The following is a 15391-nucleotide window of genomic DNA, read 5'->3' as shown; positions in this document are numbered from 1 at the left end:
ATACCTGTCATGTACAGCTTGATTCACATTTTACACTCATGGTGCACTCGCGGCCGTTTCGCTAGCTTCATATATACCAAAATCAGTATTGCGTGGTGCGGCTATACGAGGAGCGTAAATCACAGGTGGTAACATGACCATCATATCATTCTTTTCATGTGCAGCATGATTTACATGCCACACTCACGTGCGCTCGTGGCCGCTTCGCTAGCTTGGTAAAACCCAATACTGGCATTTCGTGACGTCACTATCACGAACATAAATTGCAGTTGGCAACATCAAAGCCATGACATCGATGTTGTGTAGGGCATTATTCACGTACCATGATCATGGGGCTCTTGCAGCTGTTTCCCCAGCTTGGTATACCCTAAACTGATATTTCATGACGTGGCTATCACGAACGCAAATTCGGGGTGGTAACATGAAATTCGTGACATGCATGTCGTGTATTTCATGAGTTACATGCCACGGTCATGGTCTGCTTACGGTTGTTTCGCTAGTTGGACATGCACCGATATTGGTATCGCGCGATGGGAATGTATCATCCACATCAATTGCAGGTGGTGACATAACATTCATGATATGCCTTTCATTTAAAGCATGATTTTTATGCTACGTTGATGGTGCGCTCGCGGACGTTTCCTTGTTGTATTTAGAACAAATATGGTATTGCGTGACGCGCTTCTATGATGAACATAACTGACGGCACCTGACAAGAAAATCATAACATTATGTTATGTACGGCATGATTTATATTTCACTGTCTCGGTTTGCTTCCGCCCGTTTTTTATATCGATGTGCACCATATCTGGTATGGTATGAAACGACTGAGTGACGATCAATGAGAGGTTACGCATTGTATGTACTAGAATAAACCTTTCATTATATAAATGATTGTACGTGCATGCATCCATGACAACATGGGATATATAGTGAAGTAGATGTCAGGACATGAATGACTTTATATACCACAAAAAGAAACAAGGTGATGTCCGCAGATCTCTCCTGGCTGTTTTACATTACATCGATTCCCTCAGTGCATGAGATCTGCCGGATTATTATCTCTACATTTGCCACAAGTATTGGATATAGCGAACTAAATTACCGTCCCGATGCCCCTTCGGCATACCGAACTTCGACTGTAACTGCATAATATTATGTCCCTACTGGTAATGTGATTGTAAAAAGTGCTTGAACTTTCCTTTAGGAATACAAACGTCCTTTCTCCTGAAGAAAAAAAAAGGAAATCAAAACATCTCTAACTAAGCTTACGATCATGTCATGTATCGGGATGTGGTGCAGTGTCGAGAAACAGAAGGAATGTGTAATGGTCCACCTCTCTCCTCGACGCCGCTACCCTGCACCTGTCGACATCTTCCGCGGTCGCCATCCTTGGTAGGAGAACGTGAGGCTCACTGAGGCCGTGGTGAACCGTCCTCACCAACAGCTTCCTCACATCTATTGAATGGCTCCGGTCAACCTGGGCAAAGATCTTGTCGGCGTAAGTCCAATGCCGAATGCACGGACAGGAAACTGGAACACCTTCCATACACGATGACAATATTCCTGGTTTCTCGTTCACGTGTCTGGTAAGTGGTGTGCTGCTAAACCTCCTTAATAATCCTTTATTTCGACAACGCCCTCGGCGTTAGCAAGAAGAACGACACTCGACGCCAGCTGTAACCAAATCGTTATCCTATGCGCATGCGAAGTCGTATCGTTTGAAAAGCAATAGTCAAAGATGCAGGCTCACAAAGGCTTTTTCTGTCTAGAATGTGCCGGTGTGGCGAAGCAATTGGTCCTGCTTAACGGTTGCGCTCTCCAGCGGCTCCTAGTGGGTCGTCCTTTTCTAAACGCCGCTCGCGCTCGGAGCCCCGTGCTTCTGCCTTGACTGTCGCCATAGTGCATTGTCGCCGAGTGCCGTCCAATAAACCGCTTAACAAATTGGTGGAGAGTGCTGTGCTCCCATTCAATGCCCCTGGAGCTTCGTTCCCGTACTCTGCCATCTACCATGCCTCAAGACGCCGCTCAGCAAACGCCGCCTCCCACACCGACCACATGTCCCGGTGTCCCACGCATCCGCGATCCACCTATCTTCACTGGTGCCGATGGCACCGACGTGGAGGACTGGCTCGCAATTTACGAGCGCGTGAGCGTACCCAACAAATGGGACGAAGCAGGCAAGTTGAGCAACTTGGTCTTCTACCTCGCGGGAGTAGCAAGCTTGTGGTACAACAACCACGCGTCCGATTTTGCTACTTGGTCGGATTTCAAGACCGCCGTCATCAACGTTTTTGGCCGCCCTGCAGTTCGTAAGCTGCAAGCAGAACAGCGCTTACGCGAACGAGCTCAGCAGGCCGGTGAATCTTTCACCAGTTATATCGAAGACGTCCTAGACTTGTGTAAGAAAGCCAACGGCACCATGTCCGAGTCTGACAAGATCCGGAACATTATGAAGGGCATTGACGACGATGCCTTCACCATGTTGCTCGCTAAAAACCCTTCCACCGTGACCGAGGTCATAACACTGTGCCAGAGCTACGAGGAGCTCCGCCGGCAACGTTCGATGACCCGTCGCTCTCCATCACGCGACGAAGAGCTTGCTGGCTTGGCGGCCATACCTGACCAGGCCACGCTGCTTGCAGAAATGAAGGCATTCGTGCGCGAGGAAATCGCACGCCAGTTCTCTCTCCTGGCCTTCGCCCACCCGCCGCACGTTCAACAGTCGTCGACGACCCTTCTTCCTCCCATCCGCCGAGCGATCGAGCAGGAAATCGCGGAGGTGATGCCTGAGTACCACCAGCAACCTCCGGCTCCTGCGCCACAGAGTTACGCTCAGGTTGTCGCCAGGACGCACCAGGCAATCCCTGCGGCTGCACCGTTGAGTTACGCCGAAGCCGCCGCTAGACCTCCGTCCTTCGAAGCGGGCGTGCCGGCTACGTATGCTGCCGTTATTCCTAGGCCCCGACTGCAACCCACCTTGCAGTCATTTCAGCAGCTGCCCCGTCAATCGCATCCTGCGACGTGGGCGGGACCTGCGCCGGCGAACCGATGGCGCACACCCGACAATCGGCCCATCTGCTTTGCATGCGGTTATGCCGGTCACGTGGCCCGTTACTGCCATCGCGTGCAGCCGCCTCGAGTCGCGTCAACCACCACCAGCCAGTCCAGCCGTGCATTCTACGACCCGCCTATGTCGCCGACGTCACGCCCAGCTCCATCCACTCGCCGCTCTCCGTCTCCACGCCGTCGCTCACTGTCACCTATGCGGCCACGTTCTGTCGCACGAGAGCAGGAAAACTAGTCGTCGCAGTCCACGAGGCAAGGGCTGCGACGCTATCGAACTGTAAAAGCCCTCAGCGAAGTCCATCGAATGTCATAGACGTGTTTGTGGACGGTGTTCGTGCGTCTGCCCTTGTCGACACTGGAGCCGCCGTATCCGTTATGGACGCAAAACTTAGCCGCTTACTTCGAAAAGTGACGACGCCACTTTCTGGGATGTCCCTCCGTACCGCCAGCTCCCAGAGTATTAGGCCTACAGCAGTATGCACTTCTCGCGTCGTCATTCAGGACGTTCTGTACGACGTCGAGTTCATCATAATTGCTGCATGCTCCCACGACGTCATCCTGGGATGGGATTTTCTCTCCCGCCACGACGCCATAATTCACTGCGCACCAGCCGCCCTCGAACTCTCACCGTTCTCACATTTGACGCCGGCAGACAGTCCATCGGCATTCACCAAGACCCTCGTCAAAGACGATACCAAAGTTCCCCCAAACTCCTCGACGGCTGTGCCAGTTTACTGCGCCGGTCTCTGCGACACCATTGCGCTCCTTTCGCCATCTGACCGCGTTTGCACTAGGAAAGGGTTGCTGGTACCTTTCGCGACCGTGCAAGTCACTCAGGGTAGCACCGCTATTTTTGTTACCAACCCATCCCCGCACATTGTTACGTTGGTGCGAGGGGAATGTCTCGGCAGAGTGGAGCCCCTCGAAGACGCACAAGTTCTGGACGCACCCGATGACTCGCACTGCACCAGTTCCCGTACCATCAGTGCCGTTTCCACGTCTGATTCCTCACCCGCGGATGTATTTGGTCCCTCCATTGCTGACAACCTTACGTCGGTCCAGCGTTCCCAGCTTCTGTGCCTGTTGGAAGAATTTCGTTCTTCTTTCGATGTCGGGCAAACTTCTCTCGGCCGCACGTCAGCTGTTACGCATCGCATCGACACTGGCGCCCAACCACCACTGCGGCAACGTCCATATCGCGTGTCTCCCACAGAACGTCGGGTAATTAATGAGCAAGTGGACGATATGCTTCGACGCGACGTTATTCGACCCTCGGACAGCCCGTGGGCGTCTCCTGTTGTTCTCGTTGCCAAGAAGGACGGTTCTGTGCGCTTCTGTGTGGACTACCGAAGGCTCAACAAGATCACTCGGAAGGATGTTTATCCACTGCCGCGAATCGACGACGCGATTGACAGCCTCCAAGGAGCAGAATACTTTTCATCTCTCGATTTGCGCTCGGGGTACTGGCAAGTACCCATGGCTGATGACGCTCGACCGAAGACAGCCTTTGTCACGCCCGACGGCTTGTACGAGTTCAACGTCATGCCGTTTGGTCTGTGCAATGCGCCCGCGACCTTCGAGCGCATGATGGACACCGTTCTGCGCAACTTGAAATGGCACACGTGCTTGTGTTACCTGGACGACGTCGTCGTTTTCGCTCCGGACTTCTCCACGCATCTTCAACGTCTGCGGCATGTTTTGACGCGTTTGACCAACGCCGGCCTCCAATTGAACCTGAAGAAGTGCCGATTTGCAGCACGGCAGCTGACAATCCTAGGCTACGTCGTGTCCAAGGACGGAATCCTTCCCGATCCGGCCAAGCTTCGGGCCGTGGCCGAATTTCCCAAACCTACGTCCGTCAAAGAACTGCGCAGTTTCGTGGGACTGTGCTCCTATTTTCGACGTTTCATACGCAACTTTGCCACCATCATATCGCCGCTGACGAAGCTCCTTGGAAGTAACGGGCCCCTACATTCGTGGTCGTCCGAATGCGACGACGCATTCGCAAAGCTCCGTCGTTTGTTGACGTCTCCTCCCATATTACGCCACTACGACCCTACGGCCCCAACGGAGGTACACACGGACGCCAGCGGTGTAGGCCTCGGTGCTGTTCTTGCGCAACGCAAACCAGGGTTCCCCGAATATGTCGTCGCCTACGCAAGTCGTACGCTTACTAGAGCCGAGACCAATTACACTGTCACGGAAAAAGAGTGCCTGGCGATCATCTGGGCCCTTACAAAATTCCGACCTTATTTGTATGGTCGCCCATTTGATGTCGTCACCGATCACCACGCACTATGCTGGCTGTCGTCATTGAAGGATCCCTCGGGCCGTCTCGCCCGTTGGGCACTTCGCCTGCAAGACTACGACATCCGCGTGCTGTACCGCAGCGGACGTCAGCATGCTGACGCCGACGCCCTCTCGCGCTCCCCCTTGCCTGACGACAATGCCTCCTGCTCAGTGTCTCACACTGCTGTTTCTTCTATCGATGTTCACACCATCGCTGCCGAGCAGCGCAAGGATAAATGGATCGCTTCGCTAATAGACTTGCTCACTGATCCGTCGACAACACCAACCACTCGCGCGTTGCGTCGTCAAGCGCACCATTTCGCCATTCGTGACGACCTACTGCACCGACGCAATTACAACGCCGACGGCCGCCAGTGGCTACTTGTTATACCCCGAAGTCTGCGTGCTGAAATATGCGAGTCCTTCCACTCTGATCCGCAATGCGCGCACTCTGGGGTATCCAAAACTTACCACCGCATTCGACAACGATACTTCTGGCGAGGGATGTACCGCTACGTGCAGAAGTTCGTCCGCTCCTGCCTCGATTGCCAACGCCGAAAACCTTCAACGCACGTGTCACCAGTCGGTCTACAACCATTACCTTGCCCTAACCGTCCGTTTGGACGCGTGGGCATCGATTTGTATGGACCACTTCCTCTGACGTCGGCTGGTAACCGTTGGGCCATCGTCGCCGTTGACCATCTAACGCGATACGCCGAAACCGCTGCCCTCCCAGCGGCTACAGCGCGTGATGTTGCCTCCTTCCTGCTACACCGATTCATGCTGCGTCACGGTCCACCCCAGGAGCTTCTCAGCGATCGAGGCCGTGTCTTCTTGTCGGAAGTCGTCGAAGCCATTCTCAAAGAGTGCCATGCTGTTCATAGCAAAACTACTGCTTACCACCCGCAGACGAATGGCCTAACCGAACGCTTCAACCGCACGCTCGGCGACATGCTCTCAATATACGTCGCCGCCGATCACACAAATTGGGATGCCATTCTGCCCTTCGTCACCTACGCCTATAATACCGCCCCTCAGAGCACTACTGGTTTTCACCCTTCTTCCTGTTGTACGGAAGGCACCCGTTGCACACCATTGACACGATACTACCCTACAAGCCGGATCCATCTGATTGTGCGCCTATTTCTGACACAGCCAGGCTTGCTGAAGAGTGTCGCGAGCTTGCAAAGGCCTTTACAACGCACGAACAAGAGCGGCAGAAGAGCCTTCGCGGTGGCACCACCACTTCTGAGTCCACGTTCCTCCCCGGAGCACTCGTATGGCTCTCGGTCCCTACCACTGCAACCGGCCTCTCTTCAAAACTACTGCCGAAATACGAAGGCCCCTACCGGGTCGTCGAGCGCACATCCCCGGTCAACTACCTGATCGAACCCATCGAACCAGCTTCGGACATGCGCCGTCGAGGGCGCGACATAGTCAACGTGGAGCGCCTCAAGGCGTACTATGACCCACTCATAGTAACGAGCTGTTAGGTCGCCGGACGGCTCCCTTTTCGTACCCGGGGTAATTGTGGCGAAGCAATTGGTCCTGCTTAACGGTTGCGCTCTCCAGCGGCTCCTAGTGGGTCGTCCTCTTCTAAACGCCGCTCGCGCTCGGAGCCCCGTGCTTCTGCCTTGACTGTCGCCATAGTGCATTGTCGCGGAGTGCCGTCCAATAAACCGCTTAACACCGGGTAGTTTATGCTCGATCGGCGGCAACACGTTCGACTCTGGAGGCTGTGTAGACGCAGGTGCAGGTGTGCCATTGGCCATAAGGTTAAGAGAACACTAAAATGAAAGAACGAATCGGTTTATATTGTTACGGGTATAAAGGCGTTTATTGACGGCACTAGTCGACGAAGCACAACGGCGACAGTCAAGACAGAGCGCGGACTCTGAGCGCGAGGAGCGTGCTCTCAGAGAAGAGCCGAAGGGGACGACCCACTAGAAAGCACTAGAGAGGGCGACCCATTACAGACTTTCCAATGCTTCGTTACAATTACCCGGGTACGATAAAGGGAGCCGCCTGGCGACCTAACTGCTTGTCACTATGAGCGGGTCATGATAGGGCTTCAGGCGATCCACGTTGACAATGTCGGGCCCTCGACGGCGCATGTCCGAAGATGGTTCAACGGGCTCGATCAGGTAGTTGACCGGGGATGTGCGTTCGACGACACGGTAGGGGCCGTCGTACTTGGGCAGCAGTTTGGAAGAGAGGCCAGGTGCAGTGGTAGGGACTGAGAGCCATACGAGTGCTCCAGGGCGGAACGTGTTCGCAGAAGTGGTGGTGTCACCGCGAATGCTCTTTTGCCACTCTTGGTCATGCGTAGTAAACGTCCTGGCAAGCTCCCGACACTACTCAGCAAGTCTGGCTGTGGCAGAAATAGGCGCACACTCAGACGGATCCGGCTTGTATGGAAGGATTGTGTCGATTGTGTGCGACGGGTGTCTGCCGTACAATAAGAAAAAGGGGGAGAAACCAGTAGTGCTCTGTGGGGCGGTATTATAGGCGTAGGTGACGAAAGGCAGAATGGCATCCCAATTGGTGTGATCGGCGGCGACGTACATCGAGAGCATGTCGCCGAGCGTGCGGTTAAGCGTTCGGTAAGGCCATTCGTCTGCGGGTGGTAAGCAGTAGTTTTCCGGTGAAGAACGTTGCACTCTTTCAGGATGGCTTCGACGACTTCCGACAAGGAGACACGACCTCGATCGCTGAGCAGCTCCTGGGGTGGACCGTGGCGCAGCATGAATCGGTGCAGCAGGAAGGAAGCAACATCACGCGCTGTAGCCGCTGGGAGGGCGGCAGTTTCGGCGTATCGCGTAAGGTGGTCAACAGCGACGATGGCCCAGCGGTGACCACCCGACGTTAGAGGAAGTGGTCCATACAAGTGTATGCCAACGCTTCGCTACACGGGGAATATAAACAGAGACTCGAAGGACTAGCAGCAGATGTATTTACAAGTGGTTCACAGAGCAGCGCTGCCGATAGGAACAGCTCGCGCCAGTCTATCCTATTGTCGTCCTTTTCTTCGTCTTGTGGACCACGATGACACTGGTACGTTGCATGACCCCCGGCGGCGGAAGCACCGTCCCGGAGATTTAAAGGTTGTTTTCAGAAGCCGTGTTGTAGGGCTTGAGCCGTGAGACGTGAACAACATCACTGGACCGAACAACAGATGACGAGGGACAGATGGGGCCAATCCCATAGGTGACAGGTGTCACTTGACGCACTACACGGTAAGGTCCCGTGTAACGTGACAAAGTTTTTCAGATAGGCCCACTCGACGATTAGGGGACCAGAGTAGCACAAGGGTACCGGGAACGAAATGTGCGTCTCGATGTGAGGCATCGTACCGACGTCGTTGGTACCTCTGCGACGCCGTCAGGCGAGCGCGAGCGAGCTGACGGGCATGATCGGCTCCCGCGATAGCGTCATGAGTATACTCGCTGGTGGACGAGGTAGTGGATGAAATGATGGTGTCCAGTGGTAATGTCGGCTTTCTTCCGTACAATAGGTAGAAAGGTGAAAAGCCTGCTGTGTCGTGGCGTGATGAGTCACACGCGAAAGTTGCGTAGGGTAGGGCAATATCCCAGTCTCCGTGGTCCGGCGACACATACATAGTGAGCATGTCCGTAAGCGTGCGATTGAACCGTTCCGCGAGGCCGTTGGTTTGAGGGTGGTAAGCAGTGGTCACTTTGTGCTTTGTGGAACATGAACGCAGGATGTCGGCGATGACTTGAGAGAGAAACGAACGGCCACGGTCGGTGAGCAGTTGTCTTAGGGCACCGTGAACCAGTATAACGTCCCGTAACAGGAAGTCAGCAACGTCGGTTGCACAACTCGTTGGTAGAGGTCGCGTAATAGCGTAGCGTGTAGCATAATCAGTAGCCACTGCTATCCACTTGTTTCCCAATGTTGATGCGGGAAAAGGACCAAGCAGGTCTAACCCAACGCGGTGAAACGGTTCCGTGGGTATGTCTACTGGTTGAAGATGGCCAGCAGGTAGCAGCGACGGTGTTTTGCGACGTTGACATAACTCACACGCAGCGACGTATCGGCGTACCGAGCGAGCAAGGCCTGGCCAGAAGAAACGTCGCCGTGCGCGCTCATACGTAGGAGATACGCCAAGGTGTCCAGGTGTGGGCGCATCGTGAAGTTCAGCGAGGACACTGCGCCGTAAATGCTTAGGCACGACAAGAAGAAGGTCGGGCCCATCAGGTCGGAAATTGCGGCGGTATAGGACGCCCTCTTGAAATACAAAGCCACGGACGGAGGCGTCGTTTGGGGAAGATACCGCGCGGCTGATGATGTCAAGCAGCAGTGGGTCCCGTTTCTGTTCTTCCCCAATGTGAATGAAGGCGGACACGGAGAAGATGGAGGGCACCGTGTTGGCGTCACTGACATCAGGATCGTCGACAGGGTACCGGGAGAGGCAATCGGCGTCCTGGTGCAGGCGATCTGATTTGTACATGACCGAGTAAGAAATTTCATGCAGACGCAAAGCCCAGCGACCAAGAGGCCCTGAGGGATCTTTGAGGGAGTTCAGCCAGCAGAGTGCGTGGTGGTCGGTAACTACCGAAAATGGGCGTTCATAGAGGTATGGCCTGAATTTCGCGACCGCCCAAACGAGAGCCAATCACTCGCGCTCTGTGATGGAATAATTGCGATAAGGGGCCGATAGCAGGCAGCTGGCGTATGCAATAACGCAGTCATGGCCACGTTGGCGTTGAGCTAGCACTGCGCCGATGCCATGGCCACTTGCATCCGTACGGATCTCAGTAGGGGCAGCAGGGTCAAAGTGGGCCAAAATCGGAGGAGTAGTGAGGAGCGCGATGAGATTGGAGAACGCAGAGGCCTCTTCTGAGCTCCATGAAAACGGGACATCTTGTTTGAGGAGCTGCGTAAGGGGTCTCGCTATGTCTGCAAAATTTTTCACAAAGCGTCGGAAGTAAGAGCATAATCCGAGAAAGCTGCGAACATCCTTTGCAGATCGTGGTACAGGAAATTTTTGACTGCGCTCATTTTGGCTGGGTCTGGTTGTACGCCGTTAGCGTCTACTAAATGGCCAAGTACTGTAATTTGGTGACGGCCAAAGTAACACTTGGACGAGTTCAGCAGCAGGCCAGCGCGACGGAAGATATCTAAGACGACTGACAGGCGCTCTATATGAGTCTCAAATGTAGGTGAAAAAACAACGACATCATCCAAGTAGCACAAACAGGTGGACCATTTAAAGCCTCTGCGCAGAGAGTCCATCATTCGTTCAAAGGTGGCTGGAGCGTTACAAAGGCCGAAGGGCATGACCTTGAATTGATATAGGCCATCAGGTGTGATAAATGCCGTTTTCTCACGATCCATGTCATCCACCTGAATCTGCCAGTACCCGGAACGTAGGTCTATGGAGGAAGAATAGCGGGCACCATAGAGGCAATCGAGGGCCTCATCTATTCGTGGCAGAGGGTACACGTCTTTTTTTGTAATTCTGTTTAGGTGTCGATAATCGACACAGAAACGCCATGTGCCGTCTTTCTTGCGGACGAGTACGACAGGGGACACCCAAGGACTGCAGGATGGCTCAATGATGTTCTTGGCGAGCATTTTGTCGACCTCACATTGGATAATTTGACGCTCAGTCGCCGACACGCGATATGGACGCCTATGGATAGAAGGCGCATCACCAGTGTTTATGCGGTGCGTCACACCCGTAGCTTGCCCCAATGGACGGCCGCCGAGACTGAAAACGTCGATGTACGACAATAGTACCCGGTGGAGCTCGTCACTCTGCTGCGGTGTTAAATCAGAAGCAATCATCGACTTAACTGCGCTGTCGTGGCAAGTATTGGATTGGTGCTGGGCAGAGGTGTCGGAAGGAGTGGCCACCGTGAAAGCATTCACTGCGTTGTCTTCTAAGGTGGACAGCAATGCCAAAGAGATGCCTTGCGGCAGCACTTGAGGTGTCAAGCTAAAATTGACAACTGGAAGGCACGTGGAGTTCCCTGCGACAGACAGAACGGTGTGCGGTAATGTTTGCCGCGGCTGATGAGGACATCGGTGATAGGTGTCAGTACATAGTCGCCGTCGGGAACTGGTGGTCTTGATACGAACTCGACGTAGGTCAGTTTTTGGGCTGGAAGGCGAGCATATCGGGCAGTGCAGAGGCGACTCGGCCGTGGTGCAGCAGGGTCTGTTATGGGCAAGTTAAGACGGAGCGTGCTGGCCGAACAGTCAATGAGGGCAGAATGTGCGGACAGGAGGTCGAGGCCTAGGATTACGTCATGTGGGCATTGTTCAAGGACGGCGAAGAGAACAACTGTGTGGCGATCAGCGATGCTTACATGAGCGGAGCACATTCCAACGACAGATGCTGTTCCCCCATCGGCAACACGGATTAACTTAGTCGTCGCAGGTGTGAGAACTTTCTTGAGCTTTCGGCGAAAATCAGTGGTCATGACGGAAAGTTGAGCCCCAGTGTCGACAAGAGCAGTCACATGCACACCGTCCACTTGTACATCGATAAGGTTCTGTTTCGTCTGTATGGTCAATAGAGGATTTTCGGTCAGTCCCATTGATGCAGCGCCACCTCCAGGGGCTGCAACATTTTGTTTTCTGTCGAGGAGCGTCGTGGGAAGGCGGGCAAAGGTGGTCGGCGGGGCTGTGGAGAACGAGACTGGCGACGTTGGGGCGATGGTGAGCGGGAGTAGCGGGGATCACGCACAGGTTCCTGAGGGGCGATTTGGTCTGGGCTGGTCGCATGACGATAAACGTCAGTGCACTTATTTGGGCCAGTTGGTTCTGCATGTCGACGATAAACGGGACGGCCATTAGAAGAACGCTGGAAAGTTTGTGTAGTAGGACCCCAGCGACTTCTGCAATGGCGAGAAACATGCCCAATACGGTGACAAGAGAAGCAAATGGGCTTGTCTTCATGTCTTCGCCTTGCGGACGGATTGCAAATTGTTGATGGAGAGCCAGAGGGGAATGGACGTGGAGTCGTGAATTATTGCTGGAAGTCGGTACGGGGAGGCGTCGAAATGGAGCAAATACCCATGCTGCCAATTTCCTGTCGCACGACTGCTTGAATTAGGGGCAAGGGGATTGAAGGAGAGTGGTCAGGGTGCGGTGGTGGCACTGTAGCAAGCGCGGCTGCTTCAAGTTCACGCCGGACGAGTCGTGTTAAGTTATCGCAAGTGTCTGGAGGACGGTATGTGTCCAGGCAAGATGACGTCGCTGCGGTATTCGGAAGGCGCTGCAACTGATGTGAGATGCGTCTGCTTTTAGCCTGTTCCAGGCGGCGACATTCTTCAATGATCGCATCAACAGACGTAACGTTACTAAATACCAGCAAGTTAAACGCGTCGTCGGCGATACCCTTCAGGATGTGCGCAACTTCTTCTGGCTCGGACATGTTTTCGTCGGCTCTGCGGCAGAGTGCTAGCACACTTGGAATATTACTGATGTAGGACTAGGTGGAAGTTTGCGCGCGAGTAGATAATTCATTCTTTGCGGCTTGTCGACGACCAAAAGGGTTTCCAAATAGCTCACGGATCTTTTCCTTGAAGCTGTCCCAGCTTGTAATGTCATGCTCGTGTGTGTCAAACCAGACACGAGGGGTTCCGTCCAAGTAAAAGATGACATTCGCGAGCATGAGTGTGGGGTCCAACCTGTAACTGGCGCTGACACGTTCGTAAAGCCGCAGCCATTGGTCGACGTCGGAACCCTCGAGGCCCGAGACCACGCCAGGGCCTTTCAAGACGGGAAGCGTCACAAAAGTTGATGCGGCCGCTGGGTTCGAAGGCAGGACTGGAGGCGTGACGACCGGAGTGGGTGCATTCGAGTCTTGAAAGGCCATGTTGAAAGCCGCGAGCGAACGTCCGCTGCGGAGTTCCGTGGTGAGGACGGGGATCGCACCGCTCCAGCAAATATGTTACGGGGAATATAAACAGACACTCGAAGGACTAGCAACAGATGTATTTACAAGTGGTTCACCGAGCAGCGCTGTCGATAGGAAGAGCCTCCGCCAGTCTATCCTATTGTCGTCCTTTTCTTCGTCTTGTGGACAACGATGCCACTGGTACGTAGCGATAATAATCAATAATACTCTGAAAACCCCAACTTCGTAAATTTTACCCAGATACGCGTAATAATAGAAGGGAAAATCACGCCCCAAGTACAACTTTAAAGTCTTGCACCAAAATATCCGCGCGTGACGTCTCGGATTTCAAAGTGAATTGTTCGTATTTTGTTGACATTTTCTCAACTAAATTTATTGAAACTTGGTGTGTTAGTTCTCCAGCTCCTGAGAGACCGATAAACTTAAATTTTACCGATTAGGAAGTACGCAGGCCCGAGTAATTTCCGTCAAATGTTATGACGTCAAGGCTCTTGGTGCCAGATTTTCAAGCTGGAGACAACCTGCGTTTTGATTTTGCGCGCTTTCGCGCTTGCAAGCGTCTTCTCGCGGCAAGCGTGACATGCACGTGGCGTACGTGACATACATGTCATGTACACCATGACATCCACGCACCGCTGGCGGAGTGCATAGGGTCGTTTCGCTATCCTTATTATGTACCAGTTGCGGTATTGCATGACATGACTGTATGAAGACCATAAATCAGAAGTGGCAACAAACAATATGGCGTGCCTGTCATGTACAGCATGACTCACATTTTACACTCATGGTGCACTCGTGGCCGTTTCGCTAGCTTCATATATACCAAAATCAGTATTGCGTGAGGCGACTATACGACGAGCGTAAATGACAGGTGGTAACCTGACCATCATATCATTCTTTTCATGTGCAGCATGATTTACATGCCACACTCACGTGCGCTCGTGGCCGCTTCGCTAGCTTGGTAAAACCAAATACTGGCATTTCGTGACGTCACTATCACGAACATAAATTGCAGGTGGCTACATGAAAACCATGACATCGATGTTGTGTAGGGCATGATTCACGTACCATGATCATGGGACTCTTGCGGCTGTTTCCCTAGCTTGGTATTCCCTGAATGGGTATTTCATGACGTGGCTATCACGAATATCAATTGGGGGTGGTAGCATGAAAATTGTGACATGCATGCTGTGTAGTTCATGAGTTAAATGCCACGGTCATGGACTGCTTACGGTTGTTTCGCTAGTTGGACATGCACCAATATTGGTATCGCTCGACGGGCATGTAACATGCACACCAATTGCATGTGGTGACATTACATTCATGATATGCCTTTGATTTTAAAGCATGATTTACATGCTACGTTGATGGTGTGCTCGTGGACGTTTCCTTGTTGGATTTACACCAAATCTGGTACTGCGTGACGCGCTTCTATCACGAACATAACTGATGGCACCTGACAAGCAAATCATATTATTTTCTTATGTACGGCATGATTTATATTATACTGTCTTGGTTTGCTTCCGCCCGTTTTTTATATCGATGTGCACCAAAACTGGTATGGTATGAAACGACTGAGTGACGTTGAATGAGAGGTGACGCATTGTATGTACTAGAATAAACCTTTCATTATATAAAATATTGTACGTGCATGCATCCGTGACAACATGGGATATATAGTGAAGTAGATGTCATGACATGAATGACTTTATATACCACAAAGAGAAACAAGGTGATGTCCGCAGATCTCTCCTGGCTGTTTTGCATTACATCGATTCCCTCAGTGCATGAGATCTGCCGGATTATTATCTCTACATTTGCCACAAGTATTGGATATAGCGAACTAAATTATCGTCCCGATGCTACATCGGCATACCGAACTTCGACTGTAACTGCATAATATATGTCCCTACTGGTAATATGATTGTAAAAAGTGCTTGAAGTTTCCTTTAGGAATACAAACGTCCTTTCTGCTGAAGAAAAAAAAAGGAAGTCAAAAAGTCTCTAAGCTAACGATCAGGTCATGTAACGGGATGTCGTGCAGTGTCGAGAAACAGAGGGAATGTGTAATGGTCCACCTCTCTTCTCTACGCCGCTACCCTGCACCTGTCGACTTCTTCCGCGGTCGCCATCCTTGGTAGG

This window comes from Rhipicephalus sanguineus, chromosome 4, assembly GCF_013339695.2.
Source record: "Rhipicephalus sanguineus isolate Rsan-2018 chromosome 4, BIME_Rsan_1.4, whole genome shotgun sequence".
In the NCBI taxonomy this organism is placed as follows: Eukaryota; Metazoa; Arthropoda; class Arachnida; order Ixodida; family Ixodidae; genus Rhipicephalus; species Rhipicephalus sanguineus.
Note: the sequence above shows the minus strand (reverse complement) of the source record.